The 25,592-nt window shown below is 43.3% G+C and overlaps 1 long non-coding RNA gene across 1 annotated transcript in view; it reads right to left on the reverse strand.

Annotated features, from left to right (window-relative positions):
- Positions 1 to 16,476: 16,476 nt before the first annotated feature.
- The window catches only part of LOC142491038 (uncharacterized), a 54,034-nt gene continuing 44,918 nt past the window's right edge, over positions 16,477 to 25,592 (reverse strand). Inside the window, exon 3 of the long non-coding RNA XR_012800235.1 lies at positions 16,477 to 16,631. This is a non-coding gene — a long non-coding RNA (uncharacterized LOC142491038). The remainder of the gene's footprint in view (positions 16,632 to 25,592) is intronic.

Genomic DNA, 25,592 nt, shown 5'->3' on the forward strand with positions numbered 1-25,592 from the left:
GGGTAAAGTTACAGGCGCATGCGCAGTAATCACCTGCTGTCAAGCAGGAATGTGATTGAAACCAGGCACACGTTCAAAGGAATGGTGTGGGAGAGATGTACTGCATTGTAGAGAAGATAAGAAGTTGATATACCCTGCAGTGCAGTTAATTATCCTGAGCGAGGGGAGAGCGCTGTATATGCCGAAATGTGACACTGTTACAGTACTGTACACGCCTATGCGTTTCAACAATTTTCAAATGAGACATACTGTACAGTACAGCACTGCAAATGCATGTATACTTTAAATATGCAAATGTGTACTGACGTAGGTTGAACCGCAAATGTATTAGACTTCCAAGACAACAGCTCGCAAACGCCCCCCTGAGTTTTTTACACGGCATTGCAGTATTGCAGACAGCGAGAATAAAATGCTAATATCACGAGCGCTAAAATAACGCAATTCACTCCGGACAACAAAAAAAACGCACCTGACCGACATTATCTGAGAGCTGCGGATCTAGCCAATTTAAACTCTGGTCGGCCGCCACTGTACAGTATGCCTCTGGTTTTTGTGTTTTTTTTGGGAGCGGCCATTCTGTTGCTATATTCCACTGACTCCCTTATTCCACTTTGTTTACTCGGTTATATCTCTTCTCTTTTTTTTCCCCCTCCTCCACATTCTTATTTTCTGGGGAGTGTCTATTACTTAATTTCTTTGCTCAGGTGACAGGGACGAACCAGGATCTCAGGTTATCATTCTACCTAGTATTGCGCATTTCTTGCCTGTATTTTCATCACCCAGCGTTTTTAGCTTCCCCGGATGTCGAATAGATTGTCTTTTCTTCTTTTGTTGTTTTGACACTCTTTAATTATGTTGATTTTATAGTTTCGGGTTTTATCTTTTCTTCCTTTCTCTCTGGGTCTGTAGAGTTGGGCGTCTTCGTGTCATTTGTCGGGCTGCAAGTCTGTGTATTCGGATGGCTTCGGTGACCCTTGTCCTGGGCTTTCTGCTTTAGCCCTTATTCTTGACCACTCGGATATGGAGATTGAGTAGTTTGCAGTTGGGGGGGGGGAGGGTTGTGTCTGTACAGCCAGCGATTGCCGTGGCCCTTTCTTTTCTTTGTCTCTCCTCCTACAGGTCTCCGGCAGCCATTTTATGCCTGGATCCAGTCTGCCTCCTTTCTGGTCTCCCCCTTCATCCTAGCCTGGCACCTCTCATCGCTTCAGGCCCTCTTAGGGCCACCCCACACTGGTAAGATGGCCACCACCCCCCACCTCATTGTTTATCTCCCAGCCTTTTTCTCTCTGTCAGAGGCCGCGGGGAGGGGTGGTCTAAGGGCCTCCCGACCCTGTATTCCCAGAGGGTCTCTTCCCTCTTAGCCCACGGAGGTCTCCTCACACAGCGCTATATCTGCAGATATCGTCAGACTGCGAGGGGGAAACTGCCACCACCCCTCTCACCTGGAGCTCCCCGCTACAACCGCCGGCAAGGCTCGCCAGCAGTCAAGGTATTTATTTGTTGTTGGGGCCGAGGTATTTATTTGTTGTTGGGGCCGAGGTATGCGCCGGTTGGCCTGGTCGGGTTGGGGGGGGGAAACCCTCGCGAGGAGCTCAGACTCACCTCCCGCAGGCTTTTGCATCTCGAGAGCTGCAGCACCGTCAGAGTCCCCGGGTCCTGTCCCTCCACTTGTCTCGATCGCGGTCCCTGCTTCTCCTGGGCTTTCTTCTCCTCTGGTCACCTGCGCTTGGCCTGGGCAGCGGCCGCCTCGTCCCGAAGCTGGCCGGGGGCCCACCTCTCTCGACTCAGCCTCCACTCCATTGATCTGCTCTCTCTTTCTTTAGGTCCCTGGGTGGAAGGTACTCGTTAAAGCATGATTTAGTGAGTGTTTTAAGTAGTTCTTTGGCGAGTTTGGGTGTTTTTTGTTGAATTCTGGGCTTGTTTTTGCAGAGCGAGTCAGACATGTCAGGACATGCCCCTGAATATAATAATTTTTGCTGCATTTTGCCAGCTAAAATATCTAACATTCACAATATTCACATACATCTACATTTCTATTTCTAGTTGCACATCTAAAAGCAGAAAACACTTCAGTGGTTGATATTTTTATGATAAACATATTTTATTATTTTCTAAAATGACTTTGTCTGTCTTACATTTTCTAACGTAATATTATCTTTACGTGTTATTTGGATAATGAAATTTCAAATCCCAGTTGAATTGTTTAATTTACAAAACATGCTATGTAAATAATTTGCTAGAGGCATACTAACATTGTATATGAAAAGCTACTATGAAGACGAGATAAACCAGAGTTGTTTTAAAATAAACTTCGGGAACATTTCTCCCTAAAGGCATACAAAGACCTGTACTTTGTTTCACAGCAACTACATAGAATGCATCAACAGAACCTGATAGCTTTACAAATATCGCTCTACTTTATACATTGATACAAAACATAAAGGGACCTCCTCAACATAAGTATTCATCTCTCCAAGTGTCACCTCAGCTTTATTATAACTCACAGCTGGGATATTAAATAGAATGCTCCATTCATCCATGTTTACAGATACTATTATTCCACAGGTGCCACAAATAATGTACTTTCAGGCATGGATATATCTCGTTGGTGAAGATTGCCGTCATGGCTACACTGAGTATCTCTCCCCACTGATCTCCAAATGCAACCCTTGAAAACAACCGACAGGCCAGGTTTATAAGGCCAAATCCTTAAGAAGCTGTCATAGAGATAAATATAGCTAAGATAATAGGTTAATTGTTTGTTAATATAGAGAAATCAATAACTGAACTTGAGGGTCACGGTCTTAGAAATTTCCCTTAATGCACTAGTTTTACTATTTATATTTGAACTTAAAACACACTCATTTATCTTAGTCTTTTTAGGCTTACACCAACCTACCTCATATGTGATATATGTCTGTTATACAATACCCTGGTTTCTTTAGGATTTCTTTATGTCATTCACCATCCTCTTTTACTTCCAGGAATGAGACGCATCATTTCCACTAACAGCTCTAATGTTATTCATAATCTTATATACTTGTTCCTGAAAATAATTTATATAAAATGGCAAAAGTATGCAAACACAGACAAGGACGTAACTATCATGTATAATAATAGTATAGATAAGAAAACATTCCTGGGGAGAAGCACAGAACAGCAAATCGGGCTGCTAACAAGTAAAAAAAAAAAAAGAACTACTGTAGGTACACAGCGGAGAAATCACTAATGCATTATACAATGGGAGAGCTTGATAGGTATGAGTGTATTCTATAACTGGAGCTTGTGTGACTATATGTCATTAAGTAAGGTTGGAGGGTCCAGATATCGTGGGATATATCTATTTGATGTAACTTGGCTATATTATACTTCAGTAGATATGAGTATAATTCTTGATTTTTTAAAGATGTTAAATAGATGATAACACACTAATGGCATTCTCTTGAGCTTTTTCTTTTTCATTGTTAATTATATAACTTGGATTAGCTTTGTAATTTATTTCTTACTCTGACGCAATGTTAGAATTTTCTTTGAATGGCAAAATGTACGTCAAGTCTTAGACGGCTGCGTCCTCACTTTGTCTTTAGCCTAGCTGTATACTATTATTGTATGCCGGTACTGATCCGGCCAGATGTAGGGATCAGTGCATTTACTTTATACCTCTATATGTGTGCTAACCTTGTCTTTAGTCAAGCTGTATATAATTACTGTATGCCGGTACTGATCCGGCCGGATATAGGGCTCAGTGCAATTTATTGTAGACCTTATTTGTGCTCCGCTCCTTCCCGATATACACACATGGATCCACGAGTCGAGCTGCCATCTCCTATTCAATCTATGAATGAGGATATGACAGTGTGTACCTCGGGATAGTATGCATGTTTAGCTAATATCTTTTATTAATAGCCAGCTGATACAATCAAGTAGACCTCTCACAATAACGCCGTGCACGCACACCGGGCATTGATCTGAATTACAGTGTGGCTTTTTGAAAAGCTGAGGTCTCTCACCGCACGAGCTATCCTGCCTGCTATAAACCTAGCTGAGCTCCATAGTCGAGACAAACACTCGACCTACACTGGCGACACACTTTATTGAAGTGTGGCCAGTTCCGCAAGCCGGGAGATTTCCCGGCTTGCAAGTGGCAGCCCCTCGGCGTGCCGCGCGTCTCCGATGCGCGGTCACGCGTCATCGGGTGCCTGCGCCCCTGCACGCGCGTCCAGGGCTCCCCGAGGGAGCCCTGGTGTCCCGCGATGTGGGGACGGCGGCAGGGGGTTCCGGGGGACCCGGTGGACCCGGCAGCGGTAGGGAGAGCGCCCCGATCGGAGGGCGCTCTTCCGCTGCTTTGGCGCGCGCCCGGCACCCTCCGGCGCGCGCCAGGATACTGCTGCGGCCGAGAACGGGCAAATGCTCGAATAAACTCGGCCGCAGCAGTATGCATCAGAGCTTGAGTGAGATCGCGTCCCACCACTGAAAACTATAGTGGTCCTTAAGTTTGTAGGCATTTACCCGCAACTCCAGCTCTTGATCCAAGCACACATTTCCTGTACACATATATGTCAGCACAATAACAACACGCTAAGCACATAGACACCACCAATAATGCTGTATACTTACACCTGGCATTGACACGGAAGGCAGCACACTTTTACTCTCAGGGGCTTTCTTACTACTATGGCTCCCTTACTGCTATGTGCCAAGCCACATATATGTGTCCCTACTAAGACGTCTTAGTCCCAGCCTGTGAGCTAGCTACAGACAGTCATTAACTTGCTATTACTCTGCTCTCCACACAGGAGACTAACACTGTGCCTAAACCTGTTAATGGCAACATTTGGAGATAAAAGTTGTGATGGTAGGGGGTAGCCAGTCTTCATAATAAAGGTGAAGCCCGACTGGTTACTCCTGAAAACCGTGGGTCCCTGGTAGCTAAGTAGCACCATAAGCCAGGGACACAGTATGTAACATGCTATAAACCTGTCCTTTATGATAACCTTTTCTCGTCATGGAATCACAGTCAGATTTCGGGAGTGTAAGTTTCAAAGGTGTTATTTGAGTGAAAATGCATTCAGAACTTATGTAGGAGTTCTGGGGATGAAGTTACCAGTAGTCCCGTAATTCTCCCCGATGTGCAGGCAGGATCTACGTGTCAGTGAGGTGAATTACATTGGGACTGCACAGTGTACCCCAGAACCCTGTTTTTCAACCCCAAGCTTCTCAGTCCCATTTCCCCAACATATATAGTGCTCCCAGGGGTTAGGAGTTTAATAAAAAAAAAGGTATGTTTTATACTGTATGTATTAATGTCTATACAGTCAGCCCGGGCATCTACATAGGTGCCGGGATATCTGTATAAAGACCGTGGATCAAAGGAGAAAAGGGAAGTCCGGAGGTGTCAGAAAAGTTTGGTGAGTGGGAAGGGCAGAGTACTTGGTCCGGAGAACAAGGGCTTCCTGCAGGGAAGATACTTGGACTGCCAGACCTGGGGGAGCCTGCCCAGCGCGGGGCAATGGTTTGGCTGGGTGAAGCCGCTGTTCATAGGCACGATTCCCATTGGCCAATTCATATTTCCCGCTCACCCGGCTTTCTGAGCAAGCTCGACACACACCCTCCTCTGACATCAGCAGCTAACGATCCCCCATTCTGATTGGCTGGCTGAAGTACGATCCGTTCTCTGATTGGTCGCTATTCTCCTTTCCATGTTAACATAGAACAGCTCATACAAATAAGCTATCACTACTTGTATCCTATTTGCACTGATTGTCAGTACACACAGGTAACACATTATCAAGACTGGTTTACCCCCAAAGGGCTAACACAGTCTAGCCTAGTGGGACTTCTATCCAGCTCTGCCCCCCACCCTCTCCCTCCCCCTGTATGTAGGGTTATGTTTTTGAGGGTACGTCAAGCGGGAGGAATTTAATATGCATCACTATGCTATTTAAAAGCTCTATGTTTACTGACAACCCTGCAGGGACAGCATAGTCTAGTCTACAGAGACCTCTAACCTGCTTCACTACCTACCCTCTTCCCTCCTCTGTGTGTAGGGGTATATTTTTGAGGGTGAGTCTAGCGGGTGGAGCGTAATATGCATACCATGTTTTCAGTCCCTGTAGTCTTATATTGACTTTTGCTTGTGGTATTGTGGCTGCCTGTTGGTTTAACTTGGGTTACCATACCCAAATCCATCTGGGCTAGCATGACTGCTCTCTATTCAGGCACACATTGGTAGTACTTGTCATAGACATATATTTTTAGACATTTTTTATTAGTCTCATTGTTGGGTCCTAATCTTTTTAATGTATTCCCATTAAAACTGATGTTAATATTATCATATTATTCAATTCACGATACTACCAGGACCATTTTTCTATCACCAATTTTCTCGTGTGTCAGTTATAGACAGGGTATTTGTTTTCCCCAAACAAGCATTGAGTACTGTACATGCTACAGGGACCTTGTCTGCTCTGAGTGTCTGTCCTCCGCCCTGGTATCTCTGTTTTGTTGTGTCCTAATTATCTTCCCTAGTGCACCTGCTTGTTGAATTACCTTAGGTCATACTAGGTAGAGCGGGTGTCCTCTCGTGTGTGTATCTTATTACATTTATACTGTGAAACATTAGCTATCTGGCCCTACCTACCAGGTCCTTTACACCATCCTATTTTTACCAATATGTTTGTCCTACACTTCATCATTTTATTTTTTTATCTTTGTGCTAAATAAAGTTTGTAGGTTTATTACTACCATTATTAATCTCACTAATAGGTTGTTGTGCAACGACAAGGGATTTATTTTGGAGTACACCCTTGTGTTTCTTTCTCTAGTAAGGATACAGTCAGCCTTATTACCTTTGTCATAAAACAGCAGTTTGGTCCATATAAGCTTTTTTTTCAGTGTCTTCCATATTTAGTTGTTTAAGATCATCTCTACCTTTTAGGAGTCATCTGAATAGTGTTTTGAGGGTAATGTTTTATGTTCTTTTTCTTGTAAGTATTTTGCCTTCCAGGTCCATATATAATTGCATTTTTGTGTGTTTTTTATGCAAAGCTATGGAAATGATTGTTCCTCTAATAGTTGCTTTATGCGCTTCATATAGGGTTGCGCATGATTCAACTGTGCCCTCATTCAAATGACAGAATTCCGCTAATGATACTTTTATCCTAGCCTCAATGTCAGGGAAGTTTAGTAGAGAGTCATTAAGTCTCCATTGATTTCTCCTTGGGATCCAAAAATTAGTTTTTAGGAGAACCTCTATTGGAGTGTGATCCGACCATGTGATTGGACCAATAAGTGTCTGTGAAATCCCCTGTAGTACATCCGGGGAACAAAGATATGGTCGATCCTTGAGTATGAGTTATGTGGTATAGAGTATAATGAATAGTCCCTTTGGCCCTAATTGCTGAATCCCCCATGCATCCACCAGAGAGAATTATTTCATTATAACTCTAAAGTTTTCCCCAACATATAAGACTGTGCGGAATGGCTTTTACTGTCTGTGTTGAATTTATCTACTGTATATATCAGGGTGTTCCAACATGTTAAAATCTCCTGCAATTATCATTGAGCAAGAAGTGGCAGCACCCACCATCTCCAGAACATTTTTTAGGAATCCTACCTGGTTGTCATTAGGAGCATAAATGTTTACCAGAGTGATTTCTACTCCTGCTAAGCGTCCCTGTACTACTATAAATCTTCCTTCTGCATCCTTTGTTATTTGCAAGTGGCACATCATGTTTTATTAGTACAGTATAGCCACTCCGCGCTTCTTGTTTTGCCAAGAACAGTGGAATGCTTGTGGGTACGTCCCTTTGACGATATTTGGGGGGTCTGATGAGTCAAAATGGATTAATTATTCTATTAATATAATGCCCCAAAAGGAATATTGGGAGGACTTATGGCTAGAAGCCTGACTGTTTCCCTGCTTTCAGAGTCTAAACGATATGTTTGTTAGGTGATGGCTTAAAGAAGGGGTGGAAGGAAGGGATGGAGGGTAATAACTAGGTGTGTCAAAGGGTAAGATATCTATCACAATTGTTGATAACTATAGCAGCTTGCTAACCTAAAATATGGTTAGCCTGACAGACGAAATGTTCTACAGGGGTGTGACATGGGTGTGGGGATGAGACCACTCACCAGCTATGCCATCCAGAGTAATGCACCTCTTTAGTTCCAAATTGTGGGGCCTTGTTTCTCCTACAGGGAGAGGCTTTTTTAATGTTCCTGACGTTTCGAGCCCGAAAACACGTGGTGCGTGAGATTCGCGGCGCCACCATCTTCTCCCTCCGATTTGATGAGAAGGCTTCTGCTTAAGAAGCGGGTAGCCTCCTGTGCTGTATTTATAGACATGGGCCTTAGCACTCGTGGGAAGAGAGTTCTCTTGTCTAGTGGCTCATGAAGCTGTGGTCTTGGTTTAGACCACCGGTGAGTGTCCCAAATAGTTTCATAAATTTATATTGCAAGCATCTCAAAGGTAATCTCAGAACACCAAAAGAGAGACGGTTGCATGAATATAAATTTATGAAACTATTTGGGACACTCACCGGTGGCCTTATCCGAGACCGCAGCTTCATGAGCCACTACACAAGAGAACTCTCTTCCCACGAGTGCTAAGGCCTATGTCTATGAATACTGTGCTGTATGAATGCACACACACTTGCCTCTTAAAAATGTACAATGTAATTCTATCCCTTTATACTAGGGACCACATAGTACCCCACACATGCACAGAACTGCAACACCCTCTTACATTTCAACACCTACCCACACCATTGTTATACACGCCCCCTCTACATACACGTTTTGTAAAGTGCTGTATACACTGTGGGCGCTTTATAAATTAAGATTTACACACATACATACACATATACACACAGAGAGATGCTTACTCTAACATCTCAAACATTCAAGGACCATTTAACACCTTAAGTCATAAATCGAATACTGCAGAGAGGCGAGAGTTAGGCTTCACCCACAGAGATAACATTTCTAGCTGTCCTGTTTGAAAGTAAATTTCTTTGCTTAATCAATTGTTACATCGCCTGTTTTTTATTATTTATATATATATATATATAATATATATATATATATATATATATATATATATATATATATATATATATATATATATATATATATATATTTATATATATCCACAAAAGAAGAAACTCCCACAATAAGCACTCTGGAAAAAAAAAAGAAATAATCAGTAAACCAATGAATATTGCACAAAATAATTAAATAAAAAGACAGATTAAAATAAAGCTGAGACCAACAAAAAAAGCCAACCCAATATAATATAAATACAACAGAAATAAATAATCCTGCTTACAAAACTGGAAACACTCACTAAATTCTCCAAAAAATATACATACAGTATGAGCAACACAAACAATAATTAGTGATAATACTTAGGCAAACATAGAGATTAAATAGACCCCCATGTAAGTCGTAACATGTGCAGTGGCCCCAATTCTTCAAATTTGTCCTGTCCCCCAAAAAATATGTTAGCAGTGAAAATAGGCATGTAGAAGTTATACCCATTACACTGTCAGTGGTCTGGGAACCCTGATCACATACTTTATAATACAGAATACAGAGCATGATGCACAGCACAATTGTATTAATCCTTTATACAGGCTGGGGTTTTGAGTTACTTTTGATTTAGTAATTACTGAAAGTTTCATTTAGTAAGTTCTAGTTTGCATGTAATCACTGGTGAAAATGCATCATTTGCCTAGCGTTTGGTTTTAAATTGGGCATTACCACAATGTTATGGATAGATATATTTGATCATGGTTATCTTTAGGGTTTCCCTAAATGACATAATTTAAAGTACTATTCAAGTGTATCTGTTCTACTAATTGTGGGACTTTTATAAGTTATGCAATGTATATACAAATATATAACTGGGCCATAAAGGGTCATATTTGCTAAGCAGTGTTACTCCATAAGACATTAAGGACCTGATTTAGAGTTTAGACATAATCATAACAATAGTGGTCTTAAAAGTCTACAACTGTGCCTTTGCTATTTCTGAAAATAAAACCCACTAGGTGCTATAGTCATTAACAGCTGGTCTTAAAATATGATAATGAGGTTGTAGATTTGTGCCAATGGCTATGTGTAATTTTGACGTCTTTCACAATCATACGTCTGTGCGAAGTAATTATGTCTGTTTAGCGTTTGCTCTTATTGCACCAGAACACGCCATTAACATTTTTTACTTTTGGAGGACTGACCTCAGTCTGCAACCACTGAACCTAGCAGACGGAAACTGCAGCACAGTGACCGATGAAACAAGATGCCAGCAGTCAGAGAGAAAAAAATAAGTAACTTGAATAAATAATAACTTATTCCCTTCTTCTCTGGGGTGTTGGTCTATTCTCAAGAACATCAAGCATTGCCAGGTAGCGTCTGTGCATCGAAAGAGCAGCTATTGCAGCAGCCATGGCTTCAGTGTAGTCTGATTAGCATCTCGTCCCTATAGGCGCATATTTAAGAAGGGGTTTTAAATTAAGAACAGCCGTTAATCCAACTCTAAATTGGACACTAATACAATACAGGTGCTATTTAATGTGTGTACACCCATGTTGAGCTCATTTAAATAATTTAGGAATAGACGTGCCTTCGCTCCAACTGTTGAGTCATTATGTTAAACCTATTTGTGGCAAACTCTCATTGAGATCTTATATTTTGTAGCCGCAAACTGGACATTTGTGCCTCTGCAACGAGTTTGCACTTTGACTCCACTGTCATTAACTAACTTTAAATTGGTCCCTTCAATGCAGGGAGACACCGTGCAGCCTATTCAATTAAATGGTCTGGAAAGAGTCATATTTACTAAGCCAAGCTGGAAAGTGTTAAATGTGTGACTGTGTGTAGGGAATCAAATTAAATCTCCCTAAGTACCCCAATCAATATTCCTAAAAAATAATAATTTTTGAAAGTGCTCGGTGATGTGAAAAATGTTCTGAAATGCAAAATTGCAAAAGTTATGAATAAAAATGATCACATTAATAGTGTAAAAATAATAACAAACAAAAGTGTCTGAAACACACACATATGCATGTACAAACATATACAGATGCTAAAAACTACTACATATATGTGCATGCAACATGTGCATGGTACTCCTAACAGTAAAATACAAATATGTATAAACTATTTATGGTGTCCATAAAAAAAGAAACTAACACCCTTTGAAATATGTGATGAGTCTCAACAGAACTTATAGATCAGTCGATCCCAGGAGAAATCAATGGAAGGCCTGCTGCTCCAGTAAGTTTTTAGATAAGTATACATCTAATAAAAATCCAGCTTGTATAATACACGTGTAGCCATGCTGTAAAATGGCTGCAGTCATCTCTCCTGCTGGCAGTAAGGCCTGGTAAGTTATGGGCATGCCAGCAGTAATTATGGAGGTTTGCCCTCACACCCTGGTGAGGTGCCTTATGTATGGATGGGAGTGGTCACATGCTCTGAATCCATAATTAGTGATGTCAGAGTTGTGTCAGCCCCCAGAGGATACATAAGGCACAGCACTGACCAAAAGTTAGGAGTTCAGAAGTGGTTGCTAAGCTGTTGAAAGGTTCGGTTCTGCAATGTTATGCCAAGAGTATAGTTAGACACTGCAAAGTGATGAGACTGTGACCAGGGACCTGGCACAGGAAAGACATCCCTGTGGGGATAGGGAATCCCCAAATCAAAGACAGAGACATACCTTTCATAGGGAAGCAGCTGACTAATTATGTGTGGCTAGAAGATCACTGTGAGGGGCAGTTAGCCCACAACCGTCAATAAAGATGTTCCTGATTAAAGATACTCTCGTGTGTTGTGTGGAGTCATTACACCGAGAGGGGCACCACGGAGGAGTTCCTCAACAGGACCATCCCCAAGTGACAGCAGGGTTCCTGATGAGGTGGAGGCGCTGCACTGGATCTAGGTAGGACTCAAGCACACTACCTCAGCTGCCTGTCTGGGTTGGCAATCCCCACACAACATCATGCGGGAGACTCACGAGTCATGTTGCCAACAGGTGCACCACCAGACACTACACTGTAATGGGGACTGGTTAGACCACAGGTGCCAATGTGAGATTGGGTGGATCAGGCTAGGCCAGAAAACCCGTTACACACGTATCAGATTCACATTATTTTCTACTATATACTGTGTACGATTGGTGCACTTACAGTATAGGTTTATGTTGATTGCTCCGCATAATCATATTGTAGGATACCCATCTGTACTGTACATATATAATATCGATCCACCAGTTGTAATACATCGAGGGATATATTTTTTTTTATTAATCTTTAGTGATATTATCTGTTTTTGTTGTTTCCTATTCTCTTATATACACTGTTAAATTACATTGTCATACATTTGCAAGAGATTTTTTCTTGTTGGGTTTTTGTATGCACAATAAACATACAAATACATATCCATTGGTGGATGGGTGCATCAGTCTCTTATATAGGCATGGGGTATGGTTATATATATATATATATATATATATATATATATATATATATATATATATATTCATGATGATCTATCTGTATGTATATATTTGTATTTATATATTTTGTATTTTTATATCATGGTCAGTTGATCTAATGGCTCGTATCACTTAGTGCCTTTGTTTTTTTGTTTTTTTGTGTCCTGTTCATTTGATGGCTTCATCACTTTTCTCTTTCCAATCCACAACAATCAGCATTGCGGGCCTGTATTTTCAAACCATTTCAGCGAATATACCTGAAAACAAACCATGCAGTAATTTCCCAAAGATTACAATGTTTAACCAGACTTTCAGTATATACTGTAGCTTGTTTACAGGACCACTATACAAAGCTGACAGAGCAAATGACATCAGTTTAATTTATCTTAGAGGGAAAGTCATTTGAGTTTTAGAAGTATAATTCTTTACAAAAGTATTTTCAATATCTCCCTTTTTCTTTGACGTGTCCTTTCGCTAAGCATTCTTCTTAACTCGATGTCCTCGTGACCCCTTTGGTAACAGATACAATTCATTTCTTATGCAGACTGCCAAAAGATTCACGATATATGGCACTGCATATCTTAACTTCATTATTTCCTTATAGCAAAGACTTGAAATTGTAATGTGCGATAAAGAAAAGGTGCCAACACGACATTTACTACTGCAAATATGAATCTGATTTATTCTGCAACAAGAAGTATAATCTTAACTCTTCCCTTTCTCTCACTGAAAGGTACTTGGGTATTTAAGAAACTGTCAATGCAATTACTCTTGTGTGTAGCTGTAAAGAAATGAGAAGAATTGACCATGGTTTTCAAGTGTATGTAAAGATGTTTGTATTTATATGTACAGTACCTTTATGTCTTGTAAGGTGTATGTGTGGATAAATGTGTGTGCTACTTTACATACAGATGTAGCACATTTTACTTTGAGCCACGACAAAATAATGCATTTGTCGTACTGTAGCTTATCAAATTCAATGCCGTGGCTCACCTGGAGAGCTGAACTGCTGCAGACCATGGCCACATGGCTCCAGAAGTGGAGTCTTCTCTACTTCTATTCCCTGTGTGTCAAACCAGACATTGCATCTAGTTCTACACAATTTCAGGTCACAGTAGATATCTTTCTTGATGGCAGGTTGAGGAGCAGAGAAGTTAGATTGCCATTCACTGTGGTCTGCTTCCTCAAACTAACTAGTTTTATTTTAATCATTGCATTTATCCTGACTTATTCGTTCAGGCAGAAGGGATACAAGCCAAAAACTATTGTCAAAACAGTCACAGCTGTGCTAAAAGCCCCATGAGAATACTGGCTCCAATGCAAAAAGAAAGAAACGAACACATGATTACCATTAGTGGCCACATACAACCCTGCCCTAGAGGGAATGTGACAAATAATAAAAGATCTGCAACCTATGGTGACAGAGAATGAGACATTCAAAGAAACCAACCCTCCTTTCTATATTCCGGCAACCGCCAAACCTCAGAGAGAAGGTAGTCACTAGAAAACTTCATAACGAACTGAAGGATGCTGTTAATGGCACAAGACCATACAACAACACACACTGCAAACATATATGCCAAGATCCCACAGCTAGTCCCAAACATAGAACATTCAGTGTTAAAGGATCATACTGCTGAACATTCAGGAATTGGGTATATATGATTCAATGCAGCAAATGTGACCAAGAATCCTACATTGGTGAGACCAGCCAAAAACTTCAAACCAGAATGAACCTACACAGACACACAATAACACACCATGAAGAAGGGAGATACTGCACTCCAGTGGGACATCACTTCTCACAGCTAGACCCTTCCATAAATTACTTAAAAATCCAAATCCTCAATGGAAAGTTGAAAAGCAGTCAGAACGGAAAATGTGAACTCAAAATGATGTAATGCTGATATGGGGTGTTTTACAAGCAATCACATTTTTATGTAATGTTTCTCCCTACCTATCTGTTAATTTTACAATAAAACCCCTTAGCCCCCCCCCTCTCCCACACCCCTCAACTCCCAGCCCCCTTCACACCGCTGATGGATGTATGGTCCTACATGCTCTGCATATTTCTCACTATCCTTATCATGCACGTATTGCCCTGTCTGTTTATTTACCATCCCCTCTGCCTATTCTTCCCTCTGCCTCATCTGCCTTGGATTATTATCTTGGTTTTTACATCTGTGTTAAGCAAATGTTGTTCCCAGTGGTATTTTTATTCACTGTATGGTGGGGGGTTTGTGTCACCTTTTAACTCATCATAACTTATTTGCTGGTCTGTTATAGCTTCACATTGCAGAGTCAGTGACCAGGTTTACACTAAAAACAGCAAAAAGGTTTAAATAGCTGGCTGTTAGTGGTTTAGTGGCTATGTACTTCTTTGACCCAAACTGAACAAGGAGAAAAAACTGGCGCACTGCCAAAGTGGGTCCCATGCCAAGATAATATAAAAAGTCTTCTTTATTGATCCATCTAAAAGTGGAGGTTTAACACCCTCCTATGCGTTTCGTGTAAACATACACTTTATCAAGGTGATAAAGTGTATGTTTAAACGAAACGCGTAGGTAGGTGTTAAACCTCCACTTTTAGATGGATCAATAAAGAAGACTTTTTATATTATCTTGGCTTGGGACCCACTTTGGCGGTGCGCCGTTTTTTTCTCCTTGTTTGATTTGCCTTCTGAGACCAGCATCTCCTTACCAGGCTGCACGCCTTTACAGGACATTGATAAAGGGGATTTGTGAGTATTATGCATTATTGTATGCTTATTGTGAGTCCAGGAGCCATCCCAATGAGGGCTTGACTTAGGTTAGTTCATTCTGACCCATTTCTTGCCCTTCATGGATCATTGGCTCTTCTGGGGACTTTACTTCAATTTTGTCACATACCCTCATGTCCGTTATTATTTACTTGTCAATACAATTATACAAGGGATCAAGCGTTGAGCGCCTTTATCACTTCAATTGTTATTTTGACCCAAACTGTACTGAAAAACCTGTGTAATACGGCAGCTATAAACGTATAGGAGTCCATATTAAAATTAACAAGAAGTGGAAGCTGTCACACTCTGAGTGTTCATTCTCATGTCATTGCCCAGAATTCATGGTTGCAGTGGAGGCATTGTATGCTAAGTACACATAAACAACTGTTGTTACAGACAATAGGAAGGTTTCAAGTAGTGTGCACTCATTGCTATACAATGATCCTAGACTGGGGACATTTTGTCTCATCCATTGTGGACCTATACATGGGTAAAAAAAATGTGTTGGAAGTGCCACTATTGATATTGGATCAGCAGTCCTACTATTGTATATTTGTATAGCAATGAGTGCACGCTACTTGGGACCTTCCTGTTGTCTGTAACAACAGTTGTTTTTGTGTACTATAATTTCTCTCTAGTGCACCTGCTATATATTCAGGTTGAGCGGTTATCTCCTCTTTTGTCTTTGATTTTATGCTAAGAGATGATAGCGAAAGCAGGGCTGCAGATATCCAAATGTGCTCACAAGTGGAATTCTTATTTGCTGTACACTGGAGGTTTTTGTCACTTTTTTACTCATCATACAGTAACTTATATTGGGTCTGGCTTTTAATCTTATGGAATCTCTGTAAATCAGTATTGCTGACGTGAAAAAATACAAGACCTTTCAAAAGCGTGTCTTATAATATCAATTGTTAGTCCAAATAAAAAAGGTATCACCTAATACTGAAGTGCTCATTTACTTTCTTTACTTTCTGTCAGCAGTGATTTTTGTAGTCATTGTTTTGCATACACTAAATTGGTCTATGATTTAATCCATAAGTAAATCTTTCTTCTCCTTTGTTTTGTATCCAAGAACCACATGCTCTATCCATAGCCATAATGGTCTTAGGGGAAGATTCCCTAAGCATCAGCGTGAGGTATTGCACAGCAATCCAGCATTATTTATTCATTTATCTATAACATATTTTACCAGAAAAAATACAATTAGAGTTACCTCTCATTTTCAAGTATGTCTTGGGTACAAAATAATAAGTTGACATTATACATTAGGTTGCAGTTACAAAGATGTTTGAAAGTAGGAAACAGCTGAAGTCTTGAAAGAAGGAGGCGGTTCTGAGAGACTCCGGTAAACTGTTCCAGAAGTGAGGTACTCTGTAAGAGAAGGAAGAGAAACCAGATTATTTTTTTAACCTTGGAACCAAAAGCAGGTTTCTGGAGGCAGATCTGAGATACTGTAAGTACTGTGAACAGTAGGGATGAGAAAGCATGCATGTAGGGGAGAAGTGATGCTCAAATGCCTGGTCCTATATTTCCATAGTTCAGTTCTTGATAAAGTGCATAACCTGCACGAAACGCGTAGAAGGGCTTCTACCCTCGATTTTATGGTTTCCCAATACAGCAATTATTTTTTGTCAGACCTGCTTCTCTTTCTTGTTGTGCGCTGCACACACTTGCTTTGGATCAGTAGGGTTGAGAAGCCTGCTCTGATAATTGGGTAACTTGTCCAGAAAGTATTTGAAGGTAAGACAGGAAAGATGTACAGTACACTGCGTCTGGACTCAGGAGATAGGCAACCTATTCCTATTAACATATCGCAATTGTAGGCAATGTAGTTACATAATAAGACAACACAGCATATTGAGTTGTAAAGAATGTCAAGTTTGCTGAGGTGAATTTGGGGTGCTGTTCCATGCATTGTTTCCCCATAGTCAATAATTGGCATTAGCATCTGCAATGCAATGTCTTTTCTTACCAATGAGCTTAGTCAGAATTTATTTCTGTAAAGTATACCCAGTTTGGATGTCCGTTTATCAAGATGCAAACCACGTGTTAGATGGAAGTCTAGCTACATATCCAAATATTTAAAGATAGTAACTGAGGCAAGATTAGTGTTAGTTGGTTCTGATTAGTAGCTCTGTCATGGGAAGTTTAATGAAGGTAGACTTAGTCCCAAGTACGATACTGTTTTGTCAATGTTTAAAAACCGTTTGATTTGAGCGATCCAGTTTTCGATTTTTGGAAAATCGGATTGCAGCACATTGCCAAGGTCACAGAGGCTGGAGCTTTTTGCATGTACAATAGTGACATAAAAATACAGTAAACGTGCAAATAATTTGTCTTACAAACTGGGGGCAGGTCATAAAGAATGACAGAAAAATGAAGGGCCAAAGAACAGAGCATTGGATGACTTCACAAATAACATCCAACCAGTGAGAGTTAGAGCCAGAGAAAGACACATATTGGGATCTTCCCAATAAATTAGAGCATGTGGTCCAATACAAGTCCTGGAGCTTATTTAACATAATGTAACGGGTATTCCACCCCACCCAATCGCATATATAGTGTGGGCGCGTAGAACATGCGGTGTTACCAGGTGTGGTGCATATACCTGCAGGCTCACAGGAGGCCTGAGCCTCCGCTAGTGAGAGCCTGGGGTGAATCCTCTGGAACGGTCTCGATTTCAGCGCCTCCACCTATGTAGGATTCTATGGAAATGTAGAATGACCCTAACATAGGAACCACATGAAAATAATCAGTACACCATATGTATGATAACCAATACCTTTTTACTTGTGCTCACATGAACCATATAACATCAACATAATAACGGGTGTCCCTCTTTCCTTAGGGGACACTGACTGTTGCGTCTCGCAGGACGCTTCCCCCTACACCGGGTGATCCCACCCCATGTCCATCAATCCCCGCACAATGTGTCCCGCACTCTTTAGGTGAGAATATGGGTGACTGTGCAGTCACTAACTAATGGAACTGTTGGTGCACTTGTTGAAAAAAAGGGTTACCTGCCGAGTGCTCCTGCACTCGGGCCTGCAACTACTTCTCAAAGGATCTGTCGACCTGGATCCCGTCTGATCCGGTAGTTCCTTGCTTGGGGTCCGCCAGGGGCGATCCCACCCTGAAGATAGTCTCTCTCTGGGCACAGACTTAAACCCACGTCTCCTCGCAGGAAGCGCAGCATCCGCTGATCCCTATCTAACACTGGCACTCTTACATGACACGGTCCCTCACCTAGGGCCTGTCCCTGGAGCACCACTAACTGGGGAGTGAGGACCTACCTGGGACCTAAGGGGTTAACTAGCCTATCCTGTCCCCCTAGCTCTCCCGGTCCTGACTCTAGCTAACTAGTACCTAGTACTTGCAGTAACGCACTGCCCCCAGGCGTCTACCTACTGTTGGCTAGCCTAGTGCAGATCCTCTCGAGAATCCCTGACCTCGTTAACAGGCTATCCCTTCAGGCATCCTACACCTAGCGCTACCTCAAGGTGACTGGACCTAGTACTTGGTACGTACAGCAACCGGCTTCACAACACGGTGCCTGCCTGTCAGACCTCACAGCACTAACAACCGTGACTCTGACAAGGCAGCACTCACACTAAGGGCAGAGTCCCTAACTGGGGCTGTCCCTTCTAATTACCCCCTAAACTGGTGGGGAGTTGGGGCCTACCTGGGGTGTGGGTACCTATCTGGATGCAGGAGCTGCACTCACTCCCCGCATCCTTGCTTCCCTCACAGCTCCCGGACTCCAACTGACTGCGTAGCTGCAGCCCAAACAATGTATCTCCTTTCTCCCTCTAGAGATCCTTGGCCCTTATTGGCCACACTAAGGCACCTGGTGTGCTTGGCCCTAAGCCTCATGGGAGTTGTAGTCCTGTGGAGGCTGCAATTACATTGGGGCCGCGTGCACGCCTTCCCTGCGCCTGTGCGCATCCCTAATGGCCACCGCAACCTCTCCTGCGCCTTCCCTGCCCTCACGCAACTGTTCCCTGGCTCTAGGGTACCTTCTGCACATGCGCGACTGTCGGGCCGCCAGGGGCTTACTGCGCATGCGCGAACTGGTGCAACATGGCGGCGCTCTTACCGCCCGGCTCCGGGAGCGCCGGGAGCCCTGTGACGCGCGCGCGGCCTTGGCAACCAGCCGCACGCGTCCCCGGCAACCCCCGAGCCGGGGCCTGACCGCCCTCACCCCTGCGATCGCCGCGCTGGGCCACCATTTGACTCGGCTGCACCCGCGATCGTCAGCAAGGTGAGGGGGGTGCTGACTGGCTGGGGAGACCTGGCTACATAACATACTGTAATAGCGTGGTAAACAGTATTAAAGGATTATTACACCAAATTAACTGTCCATGTTCCATTCCATAGTGGATTCATTCATATTATACATTACTGAGGCATGATATCGCCAAAAGCTAGTTTTAAATTCTTAAGGGAATTTGACTTCTTATAGCCGTTGCTTAGTTGGGAATTAACAGATGTTTCCAGGATTTTGAATAGGATAAATTGAATAGAGATGTCTGTACTTGGAGAGAATACTTTGCTAACCACTTTTGAAACTGGCATACAGTAACTCCCTGGCCTTAGAGATTTGACCAGAAGACAAAATACAGTTGATTATGGAGGCAATTGGTTTAGCAATAACAGGTGCACTAAGACGTAGGAACTTAGATTGCAATTGGTCAGGCCCACATTGGATGTTTCACTTTATTGTTAGGAGCTCCTGTACCATCTCCTCTTCAGACAATGGGACACATTTAAATTCATGAGCACAGTGAGGAGGGGGTACTGTTATAGGAGTGCGCTCAGTCTGCTTCAGGATTATGGTCATTCACATTTCTCTTTTGTTAATATTAATACTAATAACTTTGGCTATGGCAATTGCTAATGGTTCTTTAGTTAATATACAGATGTAACCAACAATATTGTAACTGCAAACACGGTGCTGCGCATCACCCATGGTGCAGTGTTGCTCACAATAGTGCAGCAGCATGTCGTATTATTACCAATTATGGGTAAACTAATACACCAGTAAAACGTGGTCACCCAAAAAAAATATCAGTAAACATGTTACTAGTACCTTGTTTGTATTTTAAAAGATTGCTCAAACATTCTTAATACAGTATACAGTATCTACTACTTTTGAGTAAACTAAGCAACATCAGTGTATGTTGTTTGCATAAATATAGCTTAAACAAGGCCAAAAACTGCCACCACCGAACTGGCGACTTTAGCTGACACGGGAAAAAAATGGTGCAAGCAATTTTTCACCTATTGAATCCTACACCTCCTACCTATAGCTCCTTCCCAACTGTTCCTACTGTATAGCTGCTCCCTAAAACTCCTTAACTGCTCCTTTAGAAACGATCCAATCCAGTCACTGAAACAGTTGGAGCAAAGTTGCATACTGTGCACTAAGGTAAATAAAAGCAACATTAAAATGACTCGTATCATGAACTAAAGTTATACAAAAGTCCATATGTCGCTCCTCTTAATAGAATATAAGTGCTAACACACCCATGTGTATGTAACTGATAAAGTCGAAAATTTATATTACTATTAAGTAAATGATAAATAGTAATGTTTATTACAATGATACTAGTGCATAATATAATAATGTGATAATACACGTGAATAAATGAATACAATAAATGTAAAAGTTAATGTACAGTACATAAAATAATACAATGATACTGCTGCTCAAACCCTCCTAGAACAGTTTCTTGAGTTCTTCAACTTTCAGATTTTCTTCAACGTACGGGAGCACGGTATCAAGCCAACAAGAAGACATAAAAACACAAAATAGTGTAATACATTCTTCAATTGGAAGGGAATTTTGTAGGTCAGTACTTACTACTACTCACATTCTCACATTTCCCTTCATAATAAATGCAAAATCCAATGCAAAATCCAAACTGTGGCGACTTCTATGAGATGATCTGGTAGTCACCACGAAGGCTTCCTCAAGAGTCAAATCTTTGACTCTTGAGGAAGCCTTCGTGGTGAAATGCGTTGAATCTGGGAGATGGAAAAAATTTCTCCTCACCGTCGGATCATCCGGGACCTCCTACACATCCGGGACACCAAGTGGTCACGTCAGGGGCCAAGACGCCAATGCGCAGACCAGTGTGGAGGCGGTGACATACAGCCGATCACAGCTGCAAACTCCTGAAACTCTTATCTACAGTATGTTTTATTATGCCTAAAAGGATGGTTGGCTTCTAGTTGACTACCAGATCGTCTCCATAGAACCTGCCACAGTTTGGATTTGGCATGTATTATAAGTAAATAATACAGGTGGTACATTCAGTTTTGCTTGTACAGGTGTAACCTGAAAGATGGCGCAAACTTTACAATATATATTTTATGCCTATTTGGTATCGCTAAAGCATGTTTCCGTACATGTGTGGCTTGAAAGATCATGCATACTATTTAATACATATTTTCTATTTATCCCTTTAATGTAAACAAAACAGTAGCAATAGTAACTATTTATTCCAAGGGCAGTTCAAACGACGCAGGGTCTTAAGGCAGCGGTGCGCAAAGTGGGGGGCTCTTCCTCAAGGCATTAAAATTAAATGCCAGGGGATCGCGTGAGGCCTCTGCAACAAACTTACCGGGGTTAAAACGCGTTCTTGTGACACGTCGCCATGGCAACACGGCGTCAGATGACGTCGTGGTGTCGTGCGGAGTGACGTCACATGGCCGTCTCCATAGTAACGGCGTCACGTGACATCCCGTCGAGCAAGGTGAGGGGGCGCGAAAGCAAGGGGGAGCAGGCAGAGGGGCGCAGCTCCAAAAGTTTACGCTCCCCTGCCTTAAGGTTTGAGGTACGGAGATTTCACCAGCAACAAAGGAAAAGGTTCTTTACTGTAAGGGCAGATAAAATGTTGAATTCATTACCCATGGAGACTGTGATGGCAGATACAATAGATATGTTTCAAAACAGGTTAGACATATTTTTAGAAAAGAAAGGTATACAGGGATATACCAAAAATATGGAAAGGATGTTGATCCAGGGAGAAATCTGATGCCATTATTGGAGTCAGGAAGCAATTTAATTTTCCCCTTATGAGACAGCATTGGATAATGTTTCACTGCTTCTGACAGGCACTCCTGCAGATCTGGTACTACATGTTACATAGGGGGCCTGGGCTCCTTGACTCACCGGCCCAGAACAGCACTCCTGGCTGTCCCTCCCTGTCGGCGACCCTGAAAGCAGTGCTTTAGAAGTTAAAAGCCACAGGCTTTTATATATTAAATAATAATTTAAAAATCCTCCTCACAGCCTTCTTATAGTTTATTGATCACACAGTGAAACCATGAGAAGGAGCTCAATATCGGGTACCACACTATGAAACTGTACAGTAGGTCACAATGCGAGACAGTGACTTGGCAGGTCTGCATACAGTATACTGTCTCCTTATGCTGTACAATGTCCCACTCTCTCTTAGGACACATTGATGTAGTACGCCAAACAGTGTAATGGAATGGGATGGTGTTTTATTTTGAGGTAAACTGTGCACATACATATGATGTAAAATTTCTCTCTCCAATTCAATCAGTATACTATCACTAAAAGACACATTGGCCCGGATACGCCCATAGCTGCGGTAAGCAAAAAATGCGTTATCGGCAAAAAAAAGTTTGTTATTTTTATAGTACAATACATCAACGTTGCACCACCATAAATAACACACTTTTAATCGGATCCAATAAAAAATAGATCAAATTTCTAATTTTTTGCTTTTAACGGTTAGTAATTATGTTCCAATTGTCATTGGAAGGCAAATATATATAATCTCTTTTAGGTGGGATTAGTTTATCATGCCTATATACAGTGCTTGACAAATCACCCAAAAATCTACTCGCCGAACCAAAAAATCTACTCGCCACCTAGTCCCGCCCCCAACCCCGCTTTAAAATAAAATATATAAATAAAAAACATTTAATAAATTCCTAGTCAGAACAACATTCGTTTTTGACATAAATGTATTTATTGAATTACATTATACTACAATTAGTCCTTGTTACGTGTGTGTGTGTAAATGTCGGATCTAAAAATAAAAGTCAGATGTGAATGACTAGTTTCCCCTTAACCAGTGTCAGGACGTCCCCGCTTCACAATATCTAAAGCATCAATCCCACCTGGGATCTTACATGATCCGCAGTCCCTCAATGTCCAGGTACCCACATTCCCACAATGTTATACATTGGAGGGGAGGTGTTCCCTACCTGTCTTCTGGGTTAGGGGGGGTTCCGATGTCTTCCGTGTGAAGATTGAGTCAGACCTGGAAGAAAGCAGTATAGGTTATTTTGGTGTAGTATAGGGCAGTTAAAATATATAGGGTAAATAGGAGATCCAGATCCAGAGTGTGAGACAGACATAGAGTGTGGGTAATAGACACAGAGAAAGACACAGAGAGAGGGTGAGAGAGAGTGGGTGAGAGAGAGAGGCTGAGAGAGAGAGGGTGAAAAACAGAGAGAGAGGGCGAGAGACAGAGAGAGAGGGTGAGAGCCAGAGAGAGAAGCGAGAGGCAGAGAGAGAGAGGGTGAAAGGCAGAGAGAGAGGGCGAGAGGCAGAGAGAGAGGGTGAGAGGCAGAGAGAGAGGGCTGGAGGCAGAGAGAGGAGGTCAGAGGTAGAAGGTGAGAGGCAGAGGGTGAGAGACAGAGGGTGAGAGACAGAGGGTGAGAGACAGAGGGTGAGAGACAGAGGGTGAGAGACAGAGGGTGAGAGACAGAGGGCAAGAGGCAGAGACAGAGGGCGAGAGGCAGAGAGACAGGGCGAGAGGCAGAGAGAGAGGGCGAGAGGCAGAGAGAGAAGGTGAGAGGCAGAGGGCGAGAGGCAGAGGGTGAGAGACAGAGGGTGAGAGACAGAGGATGAGAGACAGAGGGCGAGAGACAGAGGGCGAGAGACAGAGGGTGAGAGACAGAGGGCGAGAGACAGAGGGTGAGAGACTGGGGGGAGTGATTGGGTGGGTGGGGTGACGGGGTGATTGGGTGGGAGGACGGGGTGATTGGGTGGGGTGACGGGGTGATTGGGTGATTGGGTGGGGTGACGGGGTGATTTGGTGATTGGGTAGGGTGACAGGGTGGTTGGGTGATTGGGTGGGGTGACGGGGTGATTGGGTGGGGTGATTAGGTGGGGTGGGGGTGATTGGGTGGGGTGGTGGGGTGGGGGTGATTGGGTGGGGGGGTGGTGTGACTGACGGAGTGACGAGATTGGGTGGTGGGGTGACACTTCCGGTATCCTACACACACACACACACTCCCATGCACACACTCTGCCATACGCACACACACACACACATTATCCCATACACACACACACACACACATTCTCCCATGCACACACACACGGGACAAGGGGAAGAAGAGAGGAAAGGCCGTGCGACCGAGCACCACCACCACTGCCCACTCGCCCCCCCTGAGACCATCTCCCGCCCTGCACGGGCAACCATGGGACCGGGGGGAAGCAGAGACCAAGGGGGTAAGGGAGGAACACCCCCGCTACCATCTCCCACCCCGCGCGGGGATTTGGGGGAAGCGGGGACCAGGAGGAAGCGGGAAGTGGGAACACCTCCGCGCGGGAAGCCGGGGGAAGCGGGGACCAGGGAGATAAGGGGGGAACACCCACGTTACCATCTCCCGCCCCGCACGGGAAGCCGGGACCAGGGAGAGAATGGGGGAACCCCCCCGCTTCCATCTTCCGCCCTGCATGGGAAGCCGGGACCAGGGAGAGAAGGGGGGAACACCCCCGTTACCATCTCCTGCCCTGCACAGGAAGCCGGGACCAGGGAAAGAAGGGGGGAACACCCCCATTACAATCTCCCGCCCTGCACGAAAGCCAGGAACAGGGACACAAGGGGGGAACACCCCGTCTTTCATCTTCCGCCCTGCACGGGAAGCCGGGATCAGGGAGAGAAGGGGGAACACCCCTGCTTCCATCTTCCGCCACATGCGGGCATCTGGGGGGAAGCGGGGACCAGGGGGAAGCGGGAGTATGGGGATACACCTCCGTCCCGTGCGGGAAGCCAGGGTAAGCGGGGACCGGGGAGAGAAGGGGGAACACCCCCACTTCCATCTCCCGCCACGTGCGGGCAGCCGGGGAGAGAAGGGGGGACCGGGGAGAGAAGGGGGGAAGACCCCCCCGCTACCACCTGTCAGCCACGGGGACCGGGGGCTGGAGATGGCAGACCGTAGGAGCAGGAGGAGGAGGAAGAGGAGCAGCAGCAGCAGCACTCCCATTACTTACCCCTGCAGAGAAGGAAGGGCCCCATTCCGCGTCATGCCCTATTGGCCAATCAGCAAGGGGGATTAAAA

The sequence above is a fragment of the Ascaphus truei genome, chromosome 3 (assembly GCF_040206685.1).
Source record: "Ascaphus truei isolate aAscTru1 chromosome 3, aAscTru1.hap1, whole genome shotgun sequence".
Taxonomy (NCBI): Eukaryota; Metazoa; Chordata; class Amphibia; order Anura; family Ascaphidae; genus Ascaphus; species Ascaphus truei.